We start from the raw sequence: 15,223 nt of genomic DNA on the forward strand, positions 1-15,223 counted from the left end.
GCGGAAAGGCATTTACGTGGATTTCCCACATTAATTTGGAATTCATGAAAATGGCCGTGAACTTGACGCTGCCTTTGGTTTGTCGGAAATTCCGCTAAATCCTCCGCCACCTCTTTAGGTGGCGGAGAAATTTTCGGAACCATACACTTGCGTATAGATTTATTCAGAAGGCTTTAGTCTTCATGCTGAATCAATAAATAGTCCCCAAATCTCAGATAAAATATGTAGGCATGTGTCCCCAACATATTGGTCGATCAGCACATAAAAAAACGATATATATATATATATATATATATATATAAAAGCCGAGTGCACTTGTATGCCTAAATGCATGCATTATAGGCAAGTTAGCCTATAGAGTCCCATACAGAAACTGCCCCGCAAGCACGACACATTTCTATTTATTTATTAGGATATTTATATCATGCGCCATTGGGGCTGCAGCTCACTGGCAGCCTTCTACTCGGAAGTGCAACGGTTGTGAGCTTGTAGATCGGATCTCGCGGACTCGCACTGCATGTTAAAAAACAAATTCACAGTTATAATAAGAACATAGGCTTATCTGCATTTTGCACTGTACGAATCCAACATAGTTTAGTGTAGACAGTAGCCTAATGCCTGCAGTAGGCGTGTGTGTGTGTGTGTGTGTGTGTGTGTGTGTGTGTGTGTGTGTGTGTGTGTGTGTGTGTGTGTGTGTGTGTGTGTGTGTGTGTGGCGGGGGGCAGACAGCAGCGTGCTGCCGATCCGATTCACATTGGAAAATGAATAGGGCTAATTAGCCCTATATAAAAAATAGAAGACCACATTTATAGCCTAATGAATGCAGCGTGTTTGAAAGTCGGCCAGTCATATCAGTTTTAAACCATGCAGCTCACCTCCACTCGTGAACATGACGGACAGACAGACAGAATTTATAATAATGTATATTGATATTGATCACATGGATGCCACACACAGAATAGTTTAACTCACTGGATAAACTCACTGGATTATAATTTCTTCAGACAAGAGGATCCCAGGCCTATAATATATTTACTTATGAATGTATGGGCTACTGTTCTTTATCGCGCAACAGTGTCGAGGGCCCATGCAGCCCCCCTCCCTCTCTCGTCTCTCTCTCTCTCTCTCTCTCGCTCTCTCTGAAAAGACGACTTTTGCATTGACCAAGGCGGGTGCTCACTCACACCTTTGCAGAGGTAAAACATATCCGATATTTTAAATATCGGATATGTTTTACCTCTGCAAAGGTGTGGTGTGAGTGAGCACCCGCCTTGGTCCCGAACTTAATTAAATAAATTATAATTATATTGCTTCAGCGGAGCACGCACTGTTGTAAGCTTGGATATAGCAGTGACCGCGGCTGTGATCTCAGACAAACTGCTGTCTGCTGAGTCATGCTTGAAGCCTTTTATGGTCGATATGGGGCGTGGATCAATGCAGATGAGGTTGTCGGTTGCTTTTCCGATCACTTTGCACCCGCTGCTTTCAGTATGACATACACCTGCGATACGCCAGCGCACCTGTGGTACACACCACTCTCTGAATAACACGTCATCTCAACGTAGCTTGATCGGACGGATAAATACGATATCTGTTTCCGTCACCGTTACACTCTGGCGCATTTCGTTTTTGAAGAATCAGGACCTTTGAGTGTATAACACACATGAAGATACACAGAGGAAAAAGCTGTTAAATCATGACTGCTCCACCCGCCCCCCCCCCCCCCCCCCAAAGAAGGCAATATAGTAAGTAGCTAAGCTGCCCATTTAAGCACCCTGACCACACCCAATCGTTTTGCATGAAATTAATGATGCGTCTTACATCTTTGAATAGGCTAGTTACAGTAGCTGCCCACTTAAGCATCCTGACCACTGCAACAATGACATTAGCACCCCTCCCCACCTATGATGGCCTATAGGTGAGGAATGTTGTTTTTCCAGTTCTAAATGGGAGATCATTAAGATGCTGCTTCCTGTATTAAGATGCGTCCTTACATCCTTCCTTTCAAGCAATGGAATTTAATTGAATGCATGGAAATGTACCATTGTTTTGTCTGTAACTAAAGAGTGTACTATTTCACTACTTTGTGTGAAGTGTGTGCCTTCACCAGGCATGAGTTATGGATAAATCCATATTTATTGTTGATCGCTTCACCATCTTGCACACAGTATAGGGTCTGAAGTGCAGTCCATCCAGCAGGCACAACAAACACCTTGAATTACAAGCTTAGAATCTTTAAAGGATCAAACTGTTGTGTGGATAAGTGTGTAAATAAACAGATTATAGAAGCCAGAAATAATTGGCAACTACTTTAGTGTGTTATGTTTTATAATGTGTAGGCCTATACAAGTATAGCGTATAGTTTAAATTGTTTATTAACACAATGTATTGGTGGTACCTTTACTGTAAGGAACACCATCATATCGTTATGTATTATCAATTACTGTTATAGGTTATCATAATAACCAGAATGACAAATTAGAGCATTTCAGCAGTGATCTGTGACTTTAGGGGGCGCTGTTTTCCCTTCATTCCTCAACCAGCAGTGTTGCCATGTCTGCTTATTATAATTAGTTGGCGTTGTTTCTAAAGAAAAATAATTCATAGGCCTACTGTACCAATAAGTCTACACAATTAGAGAATGTTGTGATCTTGATAGTTCGCCTGTTATCTCTCCTTTTTTAAATAGGCTACTGTATTTATTTGGCATTTTGTAGTATGAAAAAACGTCATATTTTGAAAGTGCATGGCTCGGAAGTCGAACCCGCGGCACACTGCGACTGGATTACCAGTCAGTTGCCTAGACCATTGGGCCAAGGAATACTTCCACCGGCAGTACCCTTTCTCCGCCTGTAGATGGCCACGTAACGCCCTCCATGTCCCTGACCCTTCTTCTTCTGCTGAAAATAGAAATCTATTTCATAGATCGACTCTGACTATATTACTTCCGGTTTAACAACGTAAACATCCGGTACTAGCTTCACCCCGAGTCACACTATTAGCTGTCCAGTATGCTAAGCTATGATCGTATTTGTCATAATCAAACCCAAAATATCGCAATTTACGCAACGATGCAATGCACATAAAGACCGGATTGACTGCACGTCAATCACGGCAACAGAGATGGTTTGGATGTATTGATTGAATTGAAGTGTCGTCTAAGTAACACTGCCCTCGAACATTTACAATCTTAAATGAATTACGCTACTAAAAAATAAATACAGTGTATATATATATATATATACAATACAAACTCAGACGCAAATCAATGAAACATCTGCCCAATACATTTACATATTTCCCAATATTACGTCAACATGCCTATTTTTTTATTAAACAAATTATGGTATTTGATACTGCAGAATGTACATATGTACTTATAACATTAAACAAATGTTTGATTAAGATACCAAGAATTGGACAAACAACTTCATAGTGTACACATTTTTATTCATATTCATTCTCCTCCCGCATCCATATCCATCACTAAATAAATACAAATAGAAAAGGTTAGAATACAGCAATTAAAAATGTGCTTATGATAATAAAAAAATAATCATAAAAAGTAGAACCTCTGCTAATACCTTCTTCCAAGTCCGACGAGGCGTCAAGGACACCACCATTAGGATTGTCCAAGGCTAAATTGATATAAAATATATAGAATAAAAATGTGCTTATGATAATAAAAAAATAATCATAAAATTCCAGGCATTGAATTAAATGAATGGCGGTGGGAGGGGATTCAGATTTTACAGGGGCCAGTTTCGAATTGCAGCCTTCCGTAGATGCCGTAGAGGACTATACTACACATTTTGTAGGTGTGTGTGTGTGAAGCACACCTGCCCCAAATATAATGTCATTGCTTATTGGCTACATTTATGTACCTGCTTGTGATTCATGCATTTAAAGATGTCTTTTTATCAGATGTCTGATAAGTTGTTTAACTATGTTTTTACTGTGTCAGTCTTCTCGACCGACCGGCACCCCACCCCACCCCACCTAGCCAGCTGACGTCAACTGCAGCCTGGACTGGAGGCGTTCACACAGTCACACAGGTATTCTTTTGAGCTCTGGTCCTATTGGCTGTTTGTTTTGTCTGACTATATGCTTGGATAAGTATTTCTTCTCATTGGAGGCAAAATCACAGTTTAACCAATTTAACCCTAGACATTGGCTATTTCAATACAAGGTTGTAGATCAGCTATTTTACAAACATATTTATAGTAGGCATATAGTCAATCGCACACATTCTAGTTTAAACTTCTAGTTCGAGCATGCACAATGTACTGTAGTCATGAGGTTTCACTAACTGTTTTTACTGTGATTTCAGGCTCCTCAACCGACCGACCCACGCCCCCCCACCCAGCCAGCCAGCTGACGTCCACTGGAGGCGTTCACACACAGTCACACAGGTATTATTTTGAGCTCTGGTCCTAGATTGGCTGTTTGTTTTGTCTGACTTCTATGCTTGGAGAAGTATTTCTTCTCATTGGAGGCAAAATCACAGTTTAACCAATTTAACCCTAGACATTGGCTATTTCAATACAAGGTTGTAGATCAGCTATTTTCCAAACATATATTTATAGTAGGCATATAGTCAATCGCACACATTCTAGTTTAAACTTCTAGTTCGAGCATGCACAATGTACTGTAGTCATGAGGTTTCACTAACTGTTTTTACTATTATTTCAGGCTTTTCAACCCACCCACCCACCCCACCCAGCCAGCTAGCTGACGTCCACTGCAGCCTGGAGTGGTCACCTGCACCCAAGCCACAGAAGCAAGTCGCACCTGTCGCACAGGTAAAGACCTTCACATAACACGCAATGTTCTCATTTTCTTTTCAGCTTCATTCAACTCCAAAAATAGCCCATCTACAAGCTCATTTGTTTTGCTTGACTCCCAATATGTTTGAAGTATTCCTTCTCATTGGAATTTATGGAAAGTAGACTTGCAATAGTGTAGTGGTTAGTTTGATGCACTTCTGCATTCTGATGTCTGTACTGTTCATTTCATGTGTTTGTAGAACCACAGCATTGAGTCCTGTAGAGAAGCTGTCATCAGAGGCCTCATTGTCTTCCTTGGGGAAAAGACGGAGGAGTTGATCGAGGATTACAAGGTAAAGAAAATCTACCTCTGTTCTAAACTTCTTGCTAAAAGACCTAGCCTAAATGAGCCATCTACAATATAGGGTATGCGTGTGACATCATCATACCCGGAAGTTATGCGGGAATGCCGCATGGGATGACACATACATCCAAACAGAAAAGTCCTATTTGATTGCATTAAATTACTTTAAATTACTTTAAATTCACTTCATCACTCACTTTGCCACTTGATTTGCCACTCAATCTGCCATTCACTTTATGCATGTGCATACCCTCTATAGAGCCTATCTGATGGCTACGTGGGATCAATGGCTGGTCAGTTGGCTGGTCAGTTAAGTAATATCATGGTCGGCAGGCTATAGGGGTAGGCAACCTTAGGCACAGGTGCAAACATTGGCACAGGGGAGGGTGATCACTGGCACACTGGCATAAGGGTGAGAGAGAGAAAGTTTTTCTTTTAAAATTAAATATTCCAAAAAAGTGTAGTCAGTTAAATTAAGTCCATTCACATCTACAAATGACATGATAATTTACATCCTGCACATAATTGTACATTCATTCAAACTTCTAACTCATGACTGGGGAGGGATTAGGTGGGTTATTGCTCTGAGTTTAATGATCATTACATCCTGAAAATATTCCTAAACCTGTTATATGTATATGGACAGTCATAATTATATATGGCACACTGACTATCACACAAATGAAAACATGGCACTTCATGTAAAAAGGGTTGCAGACCCCTAAGCGGCTATACCATACTAGTAGTTTTGGCACATGTTCTAAAATGTCCTGGTAGATTGTGAGGTTTTCACTTAAGTGATGATTTTCTGCTGGTGTTGGTCCACTGTGTTTTATCAAGTCCAGAGTCGATACAGCCATCTACCATGAGATGTGTTGTTGACAAACTTTATGGATTTGCTTTTCTTTTCTTTTTTTAAAGACATTTTTTTGCGGCTTACGCCTTTTATTGATTTTTTAAGGGACAGATAGTAGGCTGACAGGAAACGGGAGAGAGATGGGGGATGACATGCGGTAAAGGCCGTGTCGGGTTCGGGAGTCGAACCCGCGGCACACCGCGACTGGATCACCAGTCCGGTGCCCAGACCGTTACGCTACGGCCTGGGCCTGGATTTGCTTTTCTATAGCGAGAAAAAAAACTACTAGTAACTGGTATACTCACCATAGTATTAATGTTGGAGGAAGGTGTGAGACTGGACACAACAATACAAATGAGATTACAGCTGCTGTCAAAGCAAAACTGGGCTTCTATTAGCCCAGACCACACTTGCTACAAACTGCAGAGATAGAGCAAAGACACATGTATGCACCTTTTTGTTTTAGCATATTCTCACTGTCTTTTTTCCCCCCCAGCTATGTGGTGACGATGATGCTGCAGCTGTCCAAGAGGCCATCTCTTCTAGTGTCCTGAGCATCTTCGAGTACAGAGGTGGTGGTCTCGACAGAACGGCCAGGGGATCCGCAAGTAATTCCTACGGGGCATTAGTCCTAGGTTGTCGTTTGTCTGACCAATGACCAGTCTGAACTAAGTACTGCACCCTAGGGGTCTGCAACCCTTTTTACATGAAGTGCCATGTTTTCATTTGTGTGATAGTCAGTGTGCCATATATAATTATGACTGTCCATATAGGATACATATAACAGGCTTAGGAATACTTTCAGGATGTAATGATCATTAAACTCAGAGCAATAACCCACCTAATCCTTCCCCAGTCATGAGTTAGAAGTTTGAATGAATGTACAATTATGTGCAGGATGTAAATTATCATGTCATTTGTAGATGTGAATGGACTTAATTTAACTGACTACACTTTTTTGGAATATTTAATTTTAAAAGAAAAACTTTCTCTCTCTCACCCTTATGCCAGTGTGCCAGTGATCACCCTCCCCTGTGCCAATGTTGACCTTTAGAACATACTTTAAAATATCATGTCATGAGGGCTATCATCCACGAAAACATTAGGCCAATGACTTTCAGAACATAATTTTAATTGTTTTTAGGAGTAGCCCTAAGGGTTGGCTTAGTACTTTAAACTTGAAACCATATACTTTGGGAGACATTTTGGTGCTTGCGTGATAGACACACGTTCGTGCCAATGTGTTACTCTATATTTGAACAAATACAATTATGTTTCTTTTGTGTTGTTATGCACTGATAATTTTAAGAAAAGCCAAACACTGTGGGTTCCCACTGCCTACAGAGCCATAGAGAACCACAGTACACTGTGGGTCCAATGGGGCCCACAGAGCCATAGAGAACCACAGTACACTGTGGGTCCAATGGGGCCCATAGTGAACCACAGTACACTGTGGGTCCAATGGTTCCACTGCCCACAGAGCCATAGAGAACCACAGTACACTGTGGGTCCAATGGTTCCACTGCCCACAGAGCCATAGAGAACCACAGTACACTATGGTTCCACTGCCCACAGAGCCATAGAGAACCACAGTACACTGTGGGTCCAATGGTTCCACTGCCCACAGAGCCATAGAGAACCACAGTACACTATGGGTCCAATGGTTCCACTGCCCACAGAGCCATAGAGAACCACAGTACACTATGGGTCCAATGGTTCCACTGCCCACAGAGCCATAGAGAACCACAGTACACTGTGGGTCCAATGGTTCCACTGCCCACAGAGCCATAGAGAACCACAGTACACTGTGGGTCCAATGGTTCCACTGCCCACAGAGCCATAGAGAACCACAGTACACTGTGGGTCCAATGGTTCCACTGCCCACAGAGCCATAGAGAACCACAGTACACTATGGGTCCCACTGCCCACGAAGCTATCATATTGTGGCTGTATTTACTTTGTTTTTATGCACTGATATAATTTTGTTTAAAAAGAAAAGCTGTACATGCATGAAGGTTATGTTTCAGTTTGAGGAATAAAACCATAAAAAAAAATGTATACCTGATGCCATTTGACTCTTGCTAGTGGTGTTCATATAGGACAAGACAAACATTTATGTTTATGAGTATTTTCAGCAGAAGTTGTGTAGAAAAGAACATGATGGTCATAGGACATTTGTTTGATTACAAACTGAAAATACCCATTGATCTTTTTTTAATAAATGGGGTGGCATTTCTTCTACAAAGAAATTCCACCCCAGTTTATTAAAACAAATCAATGAATTTAATTGAGTCAAAAGGTTACTTTTATTATACAAGACTAGTTCTTGTATAAGATACTTAATCCATTCAATTCAATAGTACATACATTTTCCAGTAAAATCTACAAGACATGTCCAGTAAAGTTTACTGGATCTACAAAATATGTCCAGTAAAATCTACAAGATATGTCCAGTAAAATCTACAAGATATGTCCAGTAAAATGTACTGGATCTACAAGATATGTCCAGTAAAATCTACAAGATATGTCCAGTAAAATCTACAAGATATGTCCAGTAAAATTTACTGGACATATCTTGTAGATCCAGTAAACTTTACTGGACATATCTTGTAGATATTACTGGACATATCTTGTAGATTTTACTGGACATATCTTGTAGATTTTACTGGAATTTGTAGACTATTGAACTGAATCGATTACGTATTTTATACAAGAACTAGTCTTGTATAATAAAAGTAACTTTTTGACTCAATTAAATTCATTGATTTTTTTAGGTAAAAGGTGTGCCATATTTTTATCAGTGTGTGGCCTATAATCATTTGGGCTTGTTTTCATAGAGCCGGGGCTGGTTGCTTGTTTCTCTCACAAAACCTGGCAACACATGTTGTTGATCACATACGTGATTTTGGGCTTTGTTTTCTGTGAAGTGGCTTGTAAATATTGATAGTTGTGGCTTGTCTGCAGTCTACCAAGCTGTAGATTCTGAACATGAATTGTATTCCTTGTATTGAGATGTATTTGTTTCCCTGGCACAAAAGGGGGAAATAAAAACAACAAAAACTAACCGTATTTCGGTATCGGCTAAATTGGGTATCGGCTAAATCATGGGTATCGGCCATACATTTCCATATCAGTGACAGTGCATCCCTAATAGTAGGCCTATAATCCTACATGTCTGGAGGGCCACCCTTCCTGGGTACCAGATGGGACCAGTGGGTACCAGATGGGACGAGTGACACTCATTTTTGGGGGCTGTTTCTATGGCGGCTTCTCCGTATAGCATATAGTTTTTTGAGCAGTGCCTACCCGCTCCTCTGTCTGTCTGTCTGTCTGTCTGAAATCATGAGAATGACCCAACTAAATACTAATGTCTTTTCTTTTCTCATCAGATTGTACAGATCACCTGCACAAAAATACACCCCTGCACACCCGGACACACTACCCAGCAACTAATTGAAATCGCAGACACCACCCACAAATCACAACTGACCATCTGGAACACTCACACAGACACATTGCAAGAAGACACATCGTACACTATCACCAATCTCACTCACTTCTTCCTCAGCATTTCTTCTTGTATTCAGAGCAATTGCCCTGCCGCTGGTGATTTATTGGTTTGCCCAAGGATGCTGTATCCCCCTCGTCGCCCCCACCGACGCCCTCATGCCCAACACCACCATGGAGAGAATCCCACCGACGCCCTCATGACTAACACCAGTAGCATGGTGAGAGGTGGGCCGAAGATCACAGACGGCACCAGCATTAACGTGACAATGACGGGAACAATGCCGCAGGACCAACACCAGACAGACCAGCCGAAGAAGTTAACCGGCCGAAGAGGTTATTTGTCTGGCTGTGTAGGGTCCTACGCCTGGTGGTGTAGGAACGATTACAATAGAGACGAAATGAAAATGAGGTTCCCTAACGTCGGAGGAAGACGAAAGTAGGAGATGTGGTCCCCTAACATCGGAGGAACGTGAACACAAGTGCAATCAGCCCAGTTAAATGCACAACCTCTGATGTAGCAGGCCAGCAGAGGACCAACAATTGCACCTCAATCTCTAAGATGGGCAGAAAAAGTTTTTTATCTTAGGAAACGGGAAGGGGTCACAGTAGGAAAATTAAAGTTACAAATAGAGGGGAAGGCGTTTCTCTCAGCTGTTCATGTGTCATTTAATAATGACAGGGAAATTGGTAGGAGTGTGTGTGTGTGTGTGTGTGTGTGTGTGTGTGTGTGTGTGTGTGTGTGTTTGTGTGTGTATATAATGTGTTTATTTGTCTTAGCTCTAAGTAACAAAATGCATACTTTTTACTTTGGGACATCGATTAAAGAAACATTGCCAAAATATTTGCAGTTTAAGAAACAAAGTACAGGATATTTCACAAATTATTTTGGAACATAATTTACTAGGGCTGACCCAAAAAAATCGATTAATCGATGTTCAATCGCACGGGAATCGATTTTTAAATTTTGAATCGAATAGTGAATTACACCTTTAATGAGCCTAACGGTATGCTGTTGGAGGACTTTTTTTTGTACAGTACTGACTACACTACAGTATGTGGACCATGGTGACATTGATCAATTCTTGATAAAATAGCTTCTAATATATTATTTAGGCCCCAAAATCTATACATCTCAGTCACACTATTAAGGCAACCGGCCAGTTCCACGTGCTGCACAAGGTGCCCTTTTTTCACTTGAGCACCTGCCCCTCAAAATGTCTGTGATCGCCACTGCATCCAGTCCTAGTATTTCAGAAATAACAGACCTCACTCTTGGTTATCTGAACTGACTTGTATATTACACATGGAGAAAATGTGTTATGTTATGATGGATAATTCAAGCAAGTTCCATGCTATTTGGCAGCAATTCTTAGAACACATTGCTCAAATGTCTCACTGATCCCACTTAGCATTTAGTCTGCATGCAGCATCTGTGTGTCCTCCACTTTCCATTATGATATATTCTAGTCTCTAGCAATGTAACTCATTGATTTGAAATCATGCCCTGTTCTCTCTCTTTTTGTTGTTTATGCTTTTTTTTTCTTGTTTCTTTTTATCTCTCTCTTTTTCTTTTCAATTCCTTTGTCTGTTCTTTTTTTTTTGCAAAACCTTAATACAAATATTAAATACATAAATAACAGACCTGCAGTAATCCACCAGGGGCCTGTTCCACGAAACTTGGATTAACTAATCCAGGATTTAGGCCAAAACCAGTCTTTTTCAATCCTGGTCTTTACAGCCTGGTTTATTCTGTTCCACTAAAGCCAAGCGAGGCTCAGAATTGGCGGATTTGGCGAGCCGGGGTCAGCAAGCCTGGCTGAATAGACAGCCTGGCTTTTTGTCTCTAGACCCATTCTGTAGAACACAGATTTACTGATCCTTCTTCTTCATGGGGTATTATGACAGTTTGCATCCTTAATAGTCAGTGGTGTGTCTGTACTATAGGGCAGTGGTTTGATGGTATATTCTACATAGTCTCGCTGTACTATAGGGCAGTGGTTTATGGTATATTCTCCATAGTCTCGCTGTACTAATAGGGCAGTGGTTTTCAACCTTTTTCATGTCAAGGCCCATTATTTTTCGGCAATTGAGCCACCACAATTTGATGAGATTGAGCCTCTCGGAACCTCAATGTAAGATTTTGTCCACAATTCCATGCTGTATTTGATGTTGGTACCATTAGGAGAGAACAGGAAAGACAATTCTTCTACATTCTCTAATTGTGCAGACTTCTTGTACATTTAGTAATGCAGATGTTTAACAATAATGTAACTCTTGAGAGCTTAAAATGAAACCAAATTTCGTGTCATTTTATGCTCTCAAAAGTTAAAGATCTATAAGTGTTCATTTGGTTACTCTATCATTTAGCTGGGGACCACCTGGAAACCTCAAGGACTACTGGTATCACTAATATCCCTAATATGTATGGCATGGTGTAGTACAGTTGAGTTTGGGTTTTGCACCCCAGCCTACTGACAGGAAATATGCTGAGCTGTGTATCGGACGGTTATTCTCTTGAAACCACATGGTTTCATGGAAATCATCCACCCACATTTCTTATCTCTTTACCCAACTAACAGTAATAAAACAGGGGAGTAAATTATGCCACTAAGTCACACATCATTATGATATCAGATTATCAGATCTAATTGTGAAAGTACAACAGAGGTTAACGTTATGCGACTCAACCTGCACCTGAAATAGACCCTCACCCCATGCACCTCATCCTTGAAAAAGTAGGATTAGTTACCAGAATCAAGATCCTATGTGGTCTAGAACTTGAGTTATTGGTAAAATACCAGCAGGTGGTGGCCATTATGAAAAAGTGTCAACCATGGTCACAGGACAAAAATAATGTAAATAGAACCACTGTATTCCTCATCCTTGACAATGTTGGATTAGTTACCAGAATCAAGATCCTAGGTGGTCTAGAACAGTGTCTCTCAACCTTTTTTGTCCCGGGGCACACTTTTCATAGCCTAAAAATCTCGGGGCACACCTAGATATATGGTGTGTGTATATACTGTATATATAATATATATATATATATATATATATATGAACCCAATATACTTTTAAAAACACACATGACAGCACTCGTCAAATTACTTACAGAGAAAGAAAAGGACAGAGACAGTGCCTCAGTTTCACCAATTTATTTTTGAAAACTCATACAAAATGTAGCACACACATGTTCAATTTGTCAATGCAAAGTAATACTTCTAAATAAAAAAAGGAGTTGTAAAAACAAGAACAAAAATCTTTTGCCACAATACAATGGTCTTAAACTTGAGCACTTTTGTACAAAGAAAATCGTAAAAAACAATTGATAAAAAGAAAAGTAAATATTTTTGACAAGTTCTGTCTTAGTGTGAACCTTGAGCTTGTTTTCCTGAACAAAGAGTTTTTATCCTGGCTGGATGCTGGACAAACAGACACGGAGCTCTTCATTTTCAAGTCAGGCTTGAAAAGCTAAGCTCACAGGTAGGTTGTGGAAAAGGGGAGCAGCACTGCCATTGCGCTGGCTGTGATGGCTGGATATTCTTTCAAGTATCAAGAGACTTGCCTGCTTCGTTGTGTCTTTCTCCTTTTTTTCTTTCAAGCTCACGAAAAAGTGTTTGTCCTTGGTAGCGAGTTCATCATGATTGGTATGAAGGTGGCGCTTCAGTTTACTCGGAACCATGCGCTGTTTGCAAGCTTGAATCCACAAACTATACACAGCGGAATCGGGTACGTTTTATCCCCAGTAAACGTGAATCTAAACTTCATGTAATCATCGCGGTACAGTCTGGCAGGGGCTTTCTTTGTAGGCGTTGCGTTAGTAGCCGCCGTTGTTGCTGTGCCGTCGTCAGGTGGAGGTGACTCGGCGGCGCTGTGTGTGCTGCTGTCGGGTTCTGGTGGTGTCTTTCTGGAGGGAGCGAAATGTCTGTGCTGTGCCCCATTTATACAGTAAAGTTGCCAGGCGATTAACATTTCTATGGCCGATGGTCGTTAAGAGTGAAGAGTCTATTGTTCCGTCGTCATGTTGTTTTCGCATGTCTATTTAGACGTGTGACAACAACAACGACGCAACAATAGGACGCCTATCTATCGCTTTCGGGGGAGGGCTAGTGTTACTTTTGGTCAAAATCTCGAGGCACACCTGGAGATTTCAAAGGCACAGTAAAGTGCCGCGGTACATAGGTTGAGAAACACTGGTCTAGAACAAATTGGTAAAATAACAGCAGGTGGAGGCCATTTTAGAAAATGGCTGCCATGGTTACCACGGGACAAATATGTGATACAAAAATGTTCCTTATGGCATTCTCCAACTGTGTGCCAAATGCTATGCTTAAATACTGCTATTTTGGGGGGTTATTATATGTGTAATATGGTCTAAGTAACAAATGCTACTACTGATTGTGAATCCATACATATCTCATGTGTTCAGATTGGATAATTCAAACAAAAGTTAACATATTTTGGTAGGGCTGATGGTGGTACGCCCCCCTAGAGGCCAATTATTTATCTGGGCGCTTGCCACTCGGACCAAAATGGTTCTATAGACCCTCACCTTCAAATTAGTAGTGAAAGTTAAACTTTTACATGAGTTGTAAATGACAACTAAATTTAACATGGAGACGGAACACCACTAATAACCAAAGATTCAGTCTGGATGTGATTGCATGAACTGTCAAGCAGGAAGCACCATGCAGGTAGTGGTGCTGCGGAGATCAGAGAATGGAATTGAAATTTAGGATTTAGACAATGATTGATAAGATGAACACAGATTTTAGGTGTCCCCTATTTCACAAAATCCTCCTGTAAATTATTAATAATGAGAATAAAACAAAACGTATGCCTAATTACATAAGCAAAAATGGAACACTATACAGTAGTGATAGTGTGTACATCAACAAAACAATCCAACCATTACATATGCAGGCCTACAACGTTCCGTGAGTTGAGTGTTCCCATTGTTCTGAAATGCCTCGAAGGACACGTGATACATTTTAGCTACTACCTGCCACGGTTCTCTTATTGTCAAATCACCCCTGTGATCATGTGTAAGTCATTTGAAGGGGGTTTTAACCCCAAAAAAGCATGTTTTTTGCAACAAACGTTGCACGGCTTGTTTTCATCAAACAACATTAACTAGCCGACCTATGCAGTAGGCTAGGTGGAATAGTGTAGCCATAGGCTATCGGTATATATGTGTATGACTGGCAAGTGGTACATTTTCATTTAGTGTTTCTATTCTCTTAAAATGTTGTCTTCAAGTGCAATAATATGTCCTTTATAAGTATGCTAACAATAATTAAACTAACGCTATTTATGCTTTTATGGATCTTATCTTTCTCAGCTCTCATAGAGTACATGTTTGTCATAACCTGGCCTTTGGATGGGTACAGACAGTCTCCAATAGAGGATGTCTGGGCTTACTGCCACAGTGCCAAGGGACATGATGGATGGGAGGTGTGGGTTACTATACTGAGCTAAGATGAAAGGTTGATGCGTGTTCAGATAACTTTCTTTCTTTCCTTCTTTCTTTTTTAACAAGGTTCAAGGTTCTGCTTTATTGCTACATTTTGTGTACAGCCAGGTAAGCTTACTGTACATAAGAGTATAGGCCTAAAACCTATTTTGGTTGTGCAAAAGAATTGCAAAAAAAGGAGAGAATAAAATAGATTCAATAGCAACATCAAATGTACATGCATATAATCTTGGTATATTGTATACACCATCAGC

Source organism: Protomyctophum parallelum (genome assembly GCF_964188405.1).
Source record: "Protomyctophum parallelum genome assembly, chromosome: 18".
NCBI lineage: Eukaryota > Metazoa > Chordata > Actinopteri > Myctophiformes > Myctophidae > Protomyctophum > Protomyctophum parallelum.